Below are 14,933 nucleotides of genomic sequence, written 5' to 3' on the forward strand. Positions count from 1 at the left end.
CACGCCAATGGTATGACGCTGCATCTGTAAAGGTAACTCGTCGATCTGTACATCCGGAAGGCCACGAGTAAGGCTCTCAACCTGCTCCTGCACAGCTGTAAGGGTCTCGGTGTCGTCAAGATCGCGGATAACAACTCTCCTAGCAGGCTCCCCTACTGGGGCAGCAGCTAGCGATCTCGGACGAACTGCTGGACGAACAGGACCAATATCTGCATGCACCCAAGAGTACAATTAAAAGTCTTGATAGAATAAAGCACAGCAACGTTATGAACAAGAACAATAAATAGTAATGTGGTCAAAGAGTTTACCAATGGCACCCCACTGCTCGCCATCCGGTAGAACCAAATCCAGATCACCTCGGAAATCCATACCCACATATGGATACTCAGAAAATGCCATCTCCTGGCACTCGAACCACCTAAAGAAGGCCTCAGTGAAAGTAATCTGAGGTTGACCTGCATGCCTAGACATGTGGTCAACCCACCTCTGCATGCGTGGCTCGGTCGGAGAGGGCAAGTCAAGTATGATGTACTGAGGCTGCATCAGTGGGATTTTCTCCAAGGCAAAGGCAGTCAGAATAGAACCAAATCCAAAGTTCTTCAGCTTCCCGTCCTTTATCTTGGTCAATTGAATTTTCATCTGAACAAGTACTGCATCACACCAGTTGAATACTTTCGGTTGGAGACACTCCAAGGCGTGCTGCATATAGGACCTGTTGGCAACATGTAAAGTTGTGCTACCGGCCATCCTACCAATAGTAAACATAATGGACCTGAGAGCCCGATCAGTAATCTCACGGATAACGATTTTGCCGTCTCTGCTCGGCTGAGAACCTTCCCTGCAATACTGGCAGACATAATCTCTGGTGGAATCAGTCCCCCGAGCCGTACCTGATAAGGAAACGAAGGCACCACGTCTTGACAACCCAGTCAAGAAGTAGATGTCCTCTATGGTCAAGGGGATGGTCTTCCCCCTAATCTGGAATACTTGGTTAACAGGATCCCAAGCATCAAGCATATACTGCAGTAAAGAAATCTGTGCTCTCATACTAGAGATACGGAAGAACTTCAGCAGGCCACAGTTCCGCAGCGCGTTCACCGTGACCGGGTCATGGAGGGAAATCATGTCCTCCTCTTTATGTTCTCGTTCTCGCCATGTAAGGGACATTTTGCTCAAGTCACCCTGCAAAGCAAACAAGAGAGAGAATGAGTTCCTGTTTTGATGAAAAACTGGCGAAAAAATCATCAAAAATAACCTTAAAATTCAGTCTTTTTGAGCCCGGCGCAGGCAGGAAGTCTCCCACTTGCGCTGAGGGTCAGACTGCCTTAAGGCAGCTTGACCTTCAGCGCAGGTTTCGAAAGGGAAACCTGCGCTGATCCTAGGGCGCCCTGGCAAAACCCCAGGAGCTCAGAAAGACCAGAAAACAGGTAAAAACAGGAAAAGGAAACCATGAAAAGAAAGAGCTAGGGTTTAGCTCCTACCTGGTCCAGACGGCGCCGAAAATCGTCCGCAGAATCTCCCGGAATCAGCTGGTGAAAATCAAGGGGGAAGAGGCACCTCCAGAGCTCCAACAAACCAAATGCAAATGAAATGGTAAATGAGAGGTAAAAACACCTTTTAATGGCTTTTTACATAGTACAAAGTGAAATATTAGGGTTATAATCTCATTTTCATGCAAATATTATCCATTTCTAACATAGTTTGTTGCAGCAATTGAAAATACAGTACTACATTTGAAAAGAGAAAAGCTAGTAATGGTAAAAAATCAAAAATTTGACCACAAATCGAGCAGTTTTAGCATAAAGTTCATGCTCGTTAAAAAATAAATGCAAGATCCGAGCAGTTTTAACGCGGTCTTCATGCTCGTTAAAAAATAAATAAAAGCAGTGAGCAATGTTTCCTCCAGAGTTTAAGCTCATTTTTATCTAAAAAAAGAACCTATTCCGGTAAATAACCATTGTGATCGTAAATTTATTAGCCATAAAAGCCTTGGTCGTGTTTGCACCCGCCACCTCCATTCCATTTGGCCTATCGTTCACCTCCATATGATTGTTTACCCATTTTGAGGAACAGCTGCGAAGAGTGATTCCACTTAGCCATCCTTGTGACACTGCCGTGATTGGAAAATTCCAACTTGCACCTGGAATCTGCTGCTATCCCTGTTTATCACTCGTTCCTCAAAAGACGAGTCTTCTTTGAGCTCTTTTCATCTGACTCGTAAAATATGAAAAGTTTGCCGAGTTTTGGCCTTCCAGCTCGTTAAAAGGACCGGAAGAGCTATCCCTCTTCTAGATTTTAATCTTTTTTGGACTTGAGGGATTATTGCACAAAAAGGTCGAGCGCTTGTTTTATTCGGCTCGTTAAAGTAATCGAAAACTCATCCCTTCTGTATTGTTTTATACTTTTTCGGACTTAAGGGATTAGATGACGAAAAAGGAATTGTGGAGTTAACTTTCTGTACCTTTTCAGACTCTCTAAAAATGAAAAGGACCGAGTTGTCTTTGTCGCTAGACTCGTTAAAATTATTAAATAGCGACAAACTTGTCTTTAGACGAGAACGAGTTTCCCTATCGCTAGGCTCGTCAAAACATAGCGATGGGCTTGCCCGAAGGGCAGGTTATAGAACAAGCATATGTTATCCTCCTCAAGCTTGACAAAAATAAAGAGGTACTGGTCAGAAATGACTGGGGAAAAATTGGGAGAACCTCAAAGCTTTGATGGTAGCAACTCGCTCTTGAACATGACACTTTGTCCTCTGTACCACATCGGGTTGGGTTGTTTCATTCACCGGTCTCATCACCATGGTCCTCGTCAAACCATCCGTATTTGGGGTAATGCTACCGATCCATCACATTAGTGTCGTTATATGTTCAAGAGATGTGTTCAGAAAGAGTCAACCGTGTCCCATCCACTGCCATACATTATCCTTCATCCACCCTGATCGCCACCCTGAATCATATCTCACAGTTTGTTTTCACCTCCACTAAAGTCATTAGCTCCGTTCCGTGTCACTGATGTGGGATTCATTAAGGCCCTCCTTTGACGGATCGCTTCTTGTCGACTTCAGCTCATTATCCAAGAAGTTGATCTAGGAACACCCCCCCAGTACTTTGAAGCTTGCATGCCTCAATGGCAAGTTTCTCACTTCCGGCGACAGGTATACATCAATGACCTTTGACCAGAAGATTTTGCGTGGTGTTCGATGCCAAGTCCTTTATTCACACCACGTGAATTGTACTGCCGTATCTTGAGGGTCATTGTAATTATTGGTGACTCCTCTCGCGCTTGTTAACGGTTTACCTTATTGACCGGTAATCAAGCGATGTCTTTCCATGTTCGACTTCAGCGAAATTCTCACATGGATCGACTTGTACTTAGAGTGAAGATCGAATGAGATTGAAGACCCCGGATCTAGTTTCATCCATCCGGGCTGCGATATATATTCCGGAAATATAAAGACATTTGATATGTACATCATTGCAGCAGATGATCATCCTACTCAAAGGATGATAATTTCAGCAGAGAATTATCAGTCTATAATCAGACGGTCGTCTGTTATGTGTACCAAAATGAATTTATAAAGCTGAGCATGGGAATTCTCGCCTCAGCTAGATCATGAAATCAGAATGAAAAATAATGTATTGTATTGTATTTTATTGCAGGGCACCTCTCAGCCGATTGAATGAACTTCGGATCCTCCTAATAAAGCATTTCACCCGATAAACGACCTCATACTTTAGGGGGCAACTGTTATAGACATTTTTGTGCCTAACAGCATGGAGCATGAAATGTCAATAATCTGAGGGATCCAAAGTCCCTAAACATGTTGTTCTTACCCTTAGAGGAACAAGGTCTGCAAACCACAGCACTGAAAATCAGTTCTCCACCTGAAAACACTCAAAAACAGGCTATTTCTGGATCATGTCAGCTGCTCCACTGAGCATCTGTGCTGAATGTCAACTGCTCCTCCTTGTACCTGCGCTAAAGGTCAAAACTGATGAAGGCTACCTGCGCTGGGCGAGATTGGCCAAGTGGCACAGTCATTCGGGAAGGTGTCAACTGCCCAGGAAGCTTCCAAACTGACACTTGGGTCAAGGAATTCGCCTAGTGATGAGTAAGAGAGTCTTGATCTCCAAGTGGAAGCAAGATTCTCCAAGTGGACTCAAGAACTGAAGATTAACTAAAGTGGGAGAGGACACAAGTCAGCTTCAGGCCAGTCTCAAGATGACTCATCCTTTCTCCAAAACCCTATATATAGATCTCTCTCATGAGGTCTAGGGAGGCTGGAATTTTGTGTAAGTAAGGAAGTGATGTTGGTTTGTGTATAGAGCTATTGGGTGTTTTGCTTGAAGGAGGTGAAGAGGAGATTTCTTTCAGCTGGGAGGTGTTGCTGGATTGGGCCCATTATGGTTGTAACTCTCTCAGAACTTTACTTCTATTATCAATAAAGTATTTGAGGTTCTTCTATATGCATGTGTCTTTATGATGAATAGATGCTTGTATATTTGGTTTATGCTAATCCTATAATCGATTATGGATGTATGCTTCTTGTAGTTTCCTTTTCTTGTGCTTTTACAGGATCTGTGTGTAGCTGGGTCGGTGAAAGGGCAAGGAGCTGGGAGCAAGCGGCAAGGAGTGAAGACTGGATCGACTATTAGCGCAAGATAACGGTTAGTAGATCATCCTTTTCTTCCCTCTCTCATCTCATAAAGAAGAAACTTTGAATAGCTTTGCATTCAGTTGTTGCTGGAGTACTATCACCTTCAGAGTGGGATAGAGGCATTCTGCATTAGATACTTTTCCCCCCAACACATATCATATGAAGATGATCAAAAATATATTCAGACTACAGGATATCAAAACATTCAGGACTGCCTTTCAGATTCTTTTTCATATGTCTCATGTTTTGAAATGTTTTGTGAAGAGGAAATCTACTCATCTACTTGTTCAGAATTTTTTGAGGACCAGGAACATACTTTTACTGAAGTACATTATGAAGGAAGATCAGAATCAAAAGAAAAAGACACCTTATTTCTTCAGCAGGAGGTAAATCTTCATGTTTTTCAGGATCCACTGGCAAATATGTTGCAGTCAGCAGTAAAGGTGATTATTGCAGTATTCAGTGATGAAGGAGATCATGGTCAATTATGTTTTTGGATGCCCAGTTACAAGTATCTACTGTTGACCAGGAGATCTGATCAGGAGAATCAATCAAGAAGGCATCTGCTTGATTGGTTACATTGGCATTTTGATATAGTTTGATGGTATATTGTCTTGTAAGAAACATAGGTGGTCATGTACTACCACCAAGCTTTAAGTTTTAAGTTCAGGTCTTAGTATTTTGAGTTAGTTTGTTAGAGTCAAGTTTTTTCAGTCATTTCAGTTTGCATCGAGTTAGTTTGAGTCAAATTTTCAGTCAGTAAATCAGTTAACAGTCTGGTGTTGATTTGGACTCCATAGCCCAATGGACAAAGGCACTGTCTAGCTCTTCCAAAGATCTGTCGTTCTTGGCACCTCCAAGGAGCTACCATCCCCATTGGAGCCAATGTTAGAGTCGGTCTTTATATCCCTTCGTCAGAGATCAAAACTCTTTTTGCATTTCATTTTTAGGTGTCTCGCTTGATTCACTCAGTTGCATTCCACTAGGGGCATGCCATTATTTGACGGAAGGGCCTTGTTACTCATTCCCCTCATGCCTTATCTTGCTAGTTTAGGTTTGTTTGTTGAATCAATTTTAAAGTCATTTACAGTCTTGTTTAATGACTAGGTCAGCAAGAGTCATTTCAGTCACTAGGTCTAGGGTTAGTCGATTTGGTCTTCAAAAATGTCCAAAAATGCAGCAGGCTAGAGGGAGGTTCAAAATATGTTTTCATTTCGAAAATTTCATTGTCATACTGATTGATTATGACTTTTCTTCAAAAACCTGTTTTGAAGAAAAAGTCGTCTTTTTGTCTTTTGAAATAATTGCCCTGTATATTTTCTAGGTTGTTCGGTTGAAAATGTTCAAATGCAGCCTCTGATCATTTTTTGCTAAAATCCGATGCCACCATCCCTGCAAAAATCAACCGAGAAAATCCATCATTCAAGCTCAGAAAATCAGTGAGGAAACCAAAATATAGAGTTGTATTAAATGCAAAAGTGCCAAAGTTCAGAAAGTGGGTGTGCACAAGTCAAAAATAAAATCCCTATCATAAGAGGCATTTTTGTGTTCCAAAATTTCATTTTCACGCCAAATAACATCAGGGAACCGAAGCAAAAACGTGGAGAAGCAAATTCAGTTTTTGGAGATCATCTCTGTTTCATGTGAAGCAGGATTTTTTTCTTTGTGTTTGGTCCTTCTGGCTGCAGATCATGTTGCGATTGACCATAAGAATATTGGATTTTTCATGATTTGTCTCCCTCTTCTTAGCTTTATATCTCAATTGATAAATGAATGGCATAGAACAAGACAGCTTTTGGAGGTTACCACCAACAAATTCGTCAGTCATATCAGGCTTGAAAATGATGGGTTGTGGCTTTCTGATGGTCATAACGCCTCAAAATCTATGGAAAGATTGTGCCTGCCTTTCCCCCTCATCTGCAAAGAAAAGAGAATCAAGTGAAGCTCAACAGATCTCCCTCCCATGCAGAGAGGACTTGAATATGGGTAATGATTCTTCGACTTCATCAATTCCAACCAAAATATGTTCCAGGGTAAAGAAGCCAAGGTGAATTGTGAAGAAGCCGAAACTGTGAGTTTAAAGATGAGACTATATGTTTGGAGTGCGCATGGCGCATTGGGAGAAGGCACGACGCATTGGGAGGTCGTGGCGCACAGGGCCTCCTGCCACTATGTATTTTCCAATGAGCGTGGCGCACAGGGCTGACAAGCTAGTTTTTCACCACCGCTTCATCAAAATTTCAAACTAACTCAATTTCCTATGCTCCCTAACTGCAGGTGTGTCATATCATTGTTTCTATTCATGAAGGATTCATCTCCATTACGAGCGTTCGGCTCGCTGTTGTAAATTATAAAGGATGTTCAGCAAGATGTTATCATCAGATTAAGAACAAGCCCTACCCGAAATCTCGATACGGTCGGGTGTTCCAAATCTCAAAATCCGTATATACGATGTTGGTGCCAAGAAAAGAGCAGCCGACGAGTTTCCTTTTTGCGTTCGCCTGGTGAGTTGGGAGAAATATAATGTAACGAGCGAGGCGTTGGAAGCAGCCCGTATTGCTTGTAACAAGTAAATGGCCAAGTTCGCCAGAAAGGATGTGTTACATCTGCCTGTTCGTCTTTAGCCATTCCATGTTCCCCGTATTAACAAGATGCTTTTGTGCGCCGGAGCCGAGAGGCTTCAAACTGGTATGAGAGGATCATTTGGAAAACTGCAGGGGACTTGTGCACACGGGGCCATAGGCCAAGTGCTCCTTTACTATGGAGGGACAACCACTCAAATCATGTCCAAGAAGCTCCACGTCATGCCAAAGTTCATATTCCTTGTCAGACAGATAATTATGGTCAGCAGAAAATAATTCATTGTCATATGCATCGTTTAGGGGGTTCACCAAGTATATCAGAGCTAACTACTTGAAGTGGAAGTCTGAAAACATAATTATTCCTGATGGTGTGCATTCCAACTTGCTTGGTTGCCGCAGTCGATTGTCCAACCGACGTCCTGGGCAGGCATATGTCAGATCATGATCCATATGTGTTTGCTGGTATTGAGGGAGATATTGTTGAGTTTAGCAAAATTTCAGTTGGGATCATTCATTGACAATACATTTTTCCCTTTATTAAAGGCGAAATCTTAGTTCAAAACCATTTTTATTAAAAGACAGTTTTTATTCAAACGAAAAAAGGGTAGGTGAACAGTCAAAGACCGAAAGCCAAATTTAGGACGAAGAATATCTACCACAACGGAGAGATAGGAATGGATTGCCTATTTTTGTCCTCAGTCATGATTCAATGAGATTCGCGCTACAATTTTCGCCTTTTCATTGGTCATCAAAAATTTTCCAGTGGAATAATGTAACGTTGTTCTGTCTTTAGAACAGATAAATGACTCTTTTTCTACTTTCATGATTTTAGTTGAAACAACTCCCTATATTCATCGATTTTTTTCCCACCTCTGAGTTTATTTATTGTATTGAAAATAATTTGTAAAGGGTTGGAGTTTCTGGGAAAGGTGCGAAAGAAAACTCAGCACTTCACTGTATAGTTTGGCCAGGAAATTAATAAAATGATGCAGCTCTGATTCATGAGATTCATGTGGGATGAGTTTAGCATATGTCCTTATTTTTGTTTCATGCATATCTTGTTATGTTTTACAGTTCATTCATAATCATTTCCAGTTGAATGTTTTTAAGTAAGAAAGGTAGAATCCAGTTTGTTGCTCTTCCTGTGAAAAGCATTCATCCTCTATGTGTCTTCTTCTATTTGAAAAGGATTCATTGGTTATGCCCTTTTCAACCTCTCAATAGTCTTTCCACTCCATATTACTTCAATTTGATTGCTAAACCTCTTGCCTATCTTGCCTCACGAAATACTCTGCGTCTTTGATTCAATTTCCCAGCTCATGTTGTCGTTTGTCCCATACAGCCTAGAAAATTCAGTCATTCATTGAATTACCTCTTTCATATTTATTTACTAGCCTAAAATCAGTATTCATTTTGAGTCATCTCAGACCATATTGTTTATTTTTTACTGAGTGTGACCCAAAGAGAGCCCTCTCTTGTTTTGGTAGGGATAGCTACCAAACTGAGCATGGTTTGTGGTTATCCTGAATTTTTCCTTCCTTCAGCCTAAGGCAGATTTAGGCTCTAACAGCTTCCAGCAAAGCAGTCCACTTAGATGTTGCAGTCACAACAACAAAGTAAGATAACATGAACAACACTCATGGACCAGTCCGAGATGAGTGTGACCGTTGATATAGCAAGGTTCATGAGAAAGGTTTGTCTGATGTTTGGCATACCAGCCAACACAAACGGTGACAACATTAAAAACATATGCAACACATTAACAACAAGATTCATATAATTTCATACAAATCAGTTCATATACAAGTACGTAAGTTAAACAACATATATCAGTAAGGCAACTAGAACAATCCAACTACAATAACAACATATGCATGAAAATTTGTTGGCTCTTATTATTAAAGAAGTGTAAGTCACAATCATACAATACACCATGTAAAATTGCTAGCCCCAATAGTGGAATGTTACAGCCACATCCGCCTTCTCCTCCAAAGAGATGTACTAGCTCCATGTAGTGGAGAAGCCAAGGCACATTACAATACTGTCCAAGCCTTCTTCAAGATAGTCTTAGTAGAAGCTTGGCTAACCAAAAGCTTATACAATGAGTTATGAGGGACTATTTATAGCAAAGGGTGGGGTGACCCTTGACATTCCCCTTTGTGATAGTTCAACTACCCTCATGACTCTTCACCTACTCTATGACTGTTACATCCAACTATTGACACTTGACTTACACTTGACATCACTCAACATTACAATGCATATGTACTCATGTGAGACAACATGGCTTGAGCAAGCCTTGCAAGACATCAATGACACTCGATCCACTGCGATGAGACCAATTTTTTGACATGCTTGTGATGGTGAAGTTGGTGAGCTGATGCTAAGCTTGGTTGTCTGTGATGGTGTGCTTACACCTCATGGTGACATCTTGCTAAAGCAAACTCTTGACTCTGTTGCAATCAGTGTGTTGGTTCGACTCCTTCATCCAACTCGTCTACTAACATGCGCATGGTGTTCTTGGGTATGGTTGAACCGGAAACATATTGATGCATATGTTGGTGGTCATGCACATCAACTTGTTGAGGTACATTTTCAGCCCCAGTTGGACTTGATTTTTGTCTTCGCCTTGATGAGTGTGTTGAATGGGTTCGATTACATGTGTGTAGTCAACGACATGCATGTTGCTGATTCCCTTGCATGTGATCAACAACACTACTCACCATGTCTGCTCCATGTCACCTACTGGGATGGATCTTTAACTTGTAAGGGCACAGTTTCATCTATGAGTGCATGTTGTATCCACTGCTGTTCTTGATCATACTACAACTTATTTGTCTGTCTGTGAAACTTCATGTTCTTCCTTGAGTTGTTGCTTCAGCACATGCAACTCCTTCTTCATTCCATTCTCTATCTTCATGCGACCTTCATGTCACGCCGTCACCTCATAGCCTGACTCTCCAAAGTTTCTTTCATTATTAGTGGATCTTCTTGATCTTGCAAATTTGTTCCGTCTCTGTGTTGTCAACAACCTTCCTCTTACATTCGTTGTGTTCCCTGCATTCAGTATGCTTCCTTCACCTATTGTTCATGATGCTACTGCTTGATGTCCCTGTCTACGAAAACCTTGATGACTGTGTGAGTAAGCAATCTCATAGACGCTTGATCGACTGCATCTCCAAGAATATTCTGAATGGTGCCTTCGTCTCTGCTCTCCTGGAAACCATTGTACCTATACTGGTAAGAGCCAGATGAACACCTGCGATACCTGGAGATATGGAAACATTCATGGTAAGAAATATGGGAGTTTAAAACCAAAATGAACATGAGAATTGACTTGTAACATACCTAGGTGAATGACCATGAAGGTTGCACAATTTCAGCTAGGAGGTCAGGAGACTGACTACCAAGACTACACAAGGCATAGTCCGGGCTACTAGGAGACTGACTGACTGCTAGAACTACGCAATGCACAGTCTAGTATGGCTACTAATTGCTGGGATTACATAATGCGCAATTCCAGCTGGGAAGGACTGCTGGCCCAGGGACATATTTGCACAATTTCTTGGGCCAAGCAGCCATTATCCTCCAGAAATGTGTAAAATAGTCCTGGAGGCTAGTGTCAGGTAGGAATGCGCAAATATGGAGAGGAAGGTGAGACTTCCTTTCCCAGATTGCACAATGCAGCCTTGGTGAACGCAGAGCTCGGGCCAAGGTTGGCCCGACTTGCCGATGGGAAACTGAATGCAAGTAAGTCAATGAATGCATGGTGACACTAAGTGATAGTAGAAGTTATTAACAATGCATGCAAAGCATGAATGAAAGATTCAACAAATATATCAACATGCATGTGGGTGAGGCATTTCGTCGGTTGGGTGAACGTCCATGAAAAATAGTTTCATGCATGCGACAGTAGTGAGATAGAAAGGAAAACTGAAACAAAGCTAGGAAAAGCTAGTATGCATGTAAATGATAGAAATCATTCAAAGAAATCAAGAAAATAGTACTCCCACAAGTGAAAACACAAAAAGCAACAGAAATGCAGCATAAGGCATGGGAAGCAAGATTACCCCAAAATAGTTGAGCTGAATGTACCAATTGCTTCTAAATGTGATGTGGGATGTCAAAGCTGCAAGGTTGATATGAGGAATGAGCTCTGCAGCATCCGGTTGATGATTTTTGATAACATCGAGGCTATGATGCACATGCCAAAAATCTAGGGGAAGCGACACTTGGTGGGAGGTTTCTAAATTGCTCCTTGAATGTAACCTCCAACTGCTAAACATAGATCCCTAAAACAAGGGATTCCTTTGTATGCTGTCTTGGGAGAAGTAGCCCATGCATGCAAGTTTGTTTTGCTCAGTCCCAGAGGGAACCAGTCAACTCAGCTGCACATGAAAGAGACTGCTCGACTGACGAAGAAAAGTTCGCATTTCTGGCTAGGAGTTGTGTTGACTACCCAGGAGGTTTGTGCAATTTATGGGTAGAGCAGCTGACTGCTACCCAGATTTCTACAAATCTTGGGCTGAATAGCCTATTGTTGGGAAAATTTGCGCAAATCCTACTGGGAGGGTTACCTGACAGGATTGCATAATCCTGGAGCCCAGTAGGCTGTCAGAGAGGATTGCGCAATTCCTTGAGGGAAGGTTGGTTGCCCTCCAAGAATGCACAATTTTCAAGGGGAAGCTACTCAGCCTGCTGCTGGACGTAGTCCTGGTGAGTAGCCTGTGGGGGGATGGATCAACTGTGATCGACAGGCTGCCTTTGTGCAAGGAAAACTCATGAAGCTTGAGTACTTGAAGCAAGACAATGTGATGTGTAGGGTTGGTAGGGAGGCTCCAAAATAGGCTAAGGAAAAAATTTGGAGGGTGGTTGTAGCCGCTACAACACTATGATAAATATTATTTCGTAAAAATAAACATCATGTTGATAACCATCTAACAAACATAAACATCATCTAAGATACACTTTCAAATTCACTACCATCATCTAATTATATATACCTCTAGCACATAAAAACGTCATTATCTAACACACAAATCTAATAATATAACAGAGCACTATCATCACAATCACATCTAACAAAACAAAAGCATTGTAATCTAACATCATCACCACACACATCCTAGAATTAATATACATCTCATGTCAAATAACTACTATCACATCACATCTATCTATAAGCACATTAAATGGACATATCTAACATGACCTAACAATATGTTAGGGTCCCACCCTAACCCCCTTATTTATGTCTTGGGATCACGTCATAGTCAAGAGTCAATAAAGCCCATATTAATATTTGTAAGTGGTTAACCCGCAATTAATGACGGGACCACGGTTAGTTGCAAATGGGCAGAAGTATTAGATAGATGGTAAATGGGCGGTAGTATTAGATAGATGGTATTAATAAAACCCACGATATTGGCCCGTGGTACTGCATGTATGAGTCATATATAAAGGATAGAGACTCCCTGCGAGGAGCATCGTGTCTTGTTTTGTAATCGAGCTCTGCTCTATTAGAGGTTGCCCCCTCGAAGAGACCTGTGAACATTTCTCTCTGAATAATAAAATCATTGCTATTCTGTGCTCTGGGTATATTTTCTTTGCATATTTTGTGTTCTCGGTATCTTTTCTTCGCAAATTCTATGCTTGGGTATTACTTTGCAGGTTAAGAGCATAACAAGTGGTATCAGAGCACTTTCCAGGGCTTGGTGGGATCTCCAAATTTTAGCAAATTTTTTTTTGGCTAGAGACGTGTTCCGGCATCTTTAAACCACGGGATCTGTCGTTAAGCGCATAAACCTGCGGATTTGGGGAGGCATGCACACAGGAAATACAAGAGGTGGTCACGTCTGTTGGACTCCCTTGTAACCCCTGTGGGTACCCTTCGAGTAGTAGCGCATTAGACAGAACCGCGCACAGACTGTCTTCCACGTACCCTCTGGGTATATAGGAAGCCCCCTAGCTCCCTTGAAACCTCGCCATAGATAAACCTTCGGCCGTCTTGTGGCTACAGTACACCGAGAACAGCACTCGGAGAGATTACTCGCCCGTACGATAGGGTAGTCGGGTTGTACGGCTAAGGGTACGGTCGATCCTCCTTAGTTAGAGCCCTGAAACATTGGGCCGAGTACTACTGTCAGACCCTTATGTATATTGTGATCTGTAGCACCTGACACTCCTCAAGACCATAGTTCCCTTTCTATCGGGGGATCACACATCACCTATTCCAGATCAGCAAGGGCATCAGCAGCAGATATCAGTCCTGCAGCTCCATCAGATCAGCAGTAGCAGTTGTTCCACCATTCAGATCTCTCAGATCCACCAGATCGGAGTAGTTGTGAAGGGTTCCTGTCCCTGGATATAATTTTCGCAGGACTTTTGGCGGCATTGACATTCTGAGGATTTGGCGACTGCAGTATTGATCAGGAAGGAGTAAAACTCCGTTAGGAGTTTTCCCAAAAAAAAAAAAAAAAGTCTGAGATCTTCCGGGGCGCTTATTGGTGACCTAGCCCATCAGAATCAGGACGACGAGCTGAGCAAGGTGGTACCATTCAATTTCTTAGTAAAATTTTTTTAGGCGGTCCCAATTTTTGTCCTCAAGTTGGTGTATGGTAGAAACTCGCGCCCAAGCGATGGCCAATGAAAGGATTGACAAAATTGAAGAGCATGTGCACTCCCTCCAATCGGCGGTGAAGCTTATCGAACTTGAGCTTAAAGGAATAAGTAACCAGATACATGATGCACTCCCAAAGGGCAAGGAGCCAGCCCACGAGGAGGCGTATAATGGCCATGAATACCATGAGGGTGAGTCTAGCCATTCTCATCAAGTCTGGCACACCCATCCACCACCTAGTCAGCGACCTCCCAAGTTGGATATGCCTAAATTTGACGGTTCTCACACGTCCGCATGGCTAGCACAAATGGAGCAGTATTTCCAATTGAATCATATCATAGATGAGGGGACTAAGCTTATGGTGGGCACCATGTACTTGGACAATGAACGATGGCAATGGAAGGAATGGCATCAGCGTTGCAATGGATAGTTTCGGGATTGGGCCCAATTTGCCAAAACTCTTCGCAATCGCTTTGAACAGGAAGACTCTTTCTTGGGGCGTCTCACTAAGCTCCAACAGACGGGTACAGTGGAGGAATATATTACTGCTTTTGAAGCCTTAGCCTTCCGCACTAGGGGTCTCACAGATGAGTTCTACATGGAATGCTTTATCAGCGGTCTTAAAGAAGCCATCAAAGCTCAGGTTCTACTCCACCACCCTCCCACATGGACAGAGGCCTGCCAGGTAGCCTGTAAGGTGGAACGTGCATTAACAGCCCAATCCAGCCGCCCCAACTTCCCCGCTAAAGGTCGTCCCTCACAGGCTCCCAATATGACTCAGACACTTAATATTCAAAAGGTGTCACCTGTGGAAATGGCCGAAAGAAGAGCAAGGACTATGTTACTACTGTGATGAAAAATATTCCCCGGGTCATAAATGCAAAGAGCACAAGTTTTTTCAAATAGATGCCACTGACTACTGCTCCACCGAGGAAGATCCACCACTTGAGGAACCTGAGGAGATCGAAGAAGATAACCAAAAGGAAATTGTATCTGATGAACCAATTATTTCGCTAAATGCATTGGTAGGAATTTCTTCCCCTCAAACTCTCAAAATCAGGGGTTTTCTTAA

At 42.4% G+C, this 14,933-nt stretch overlaps 1 pseudogene; it reads left to right on the forward strand.

The window, feature by feature from the left end:
* Positions 1 to 6,768: 6,768 nt before the first annotated feature.
* Positions 6,769 to 7,687, forward strand: LOC149149047 (large ribosomal subunit protein uL16 pseudogene; annotated as a pseudogene).
* The last annotated feature ends 7,246 nt before the right edge of the window (positions 7,688 to 14,933 follow it).

This window comes from Pinus tabuliformis, chromosome 9 (assembly GCF_031772625.1).
Source record: "Pinus tabuliformis cultivar Carrire ecotype Pingquan chromosome 9, CPIR1, whole genome shotgun sequence".
NCBI lineage: Eukaryota > Viridiplantae > Streptophyta > Pinopsida > Pinales > Pinaceae > Pinus > Pinus tabuliformis.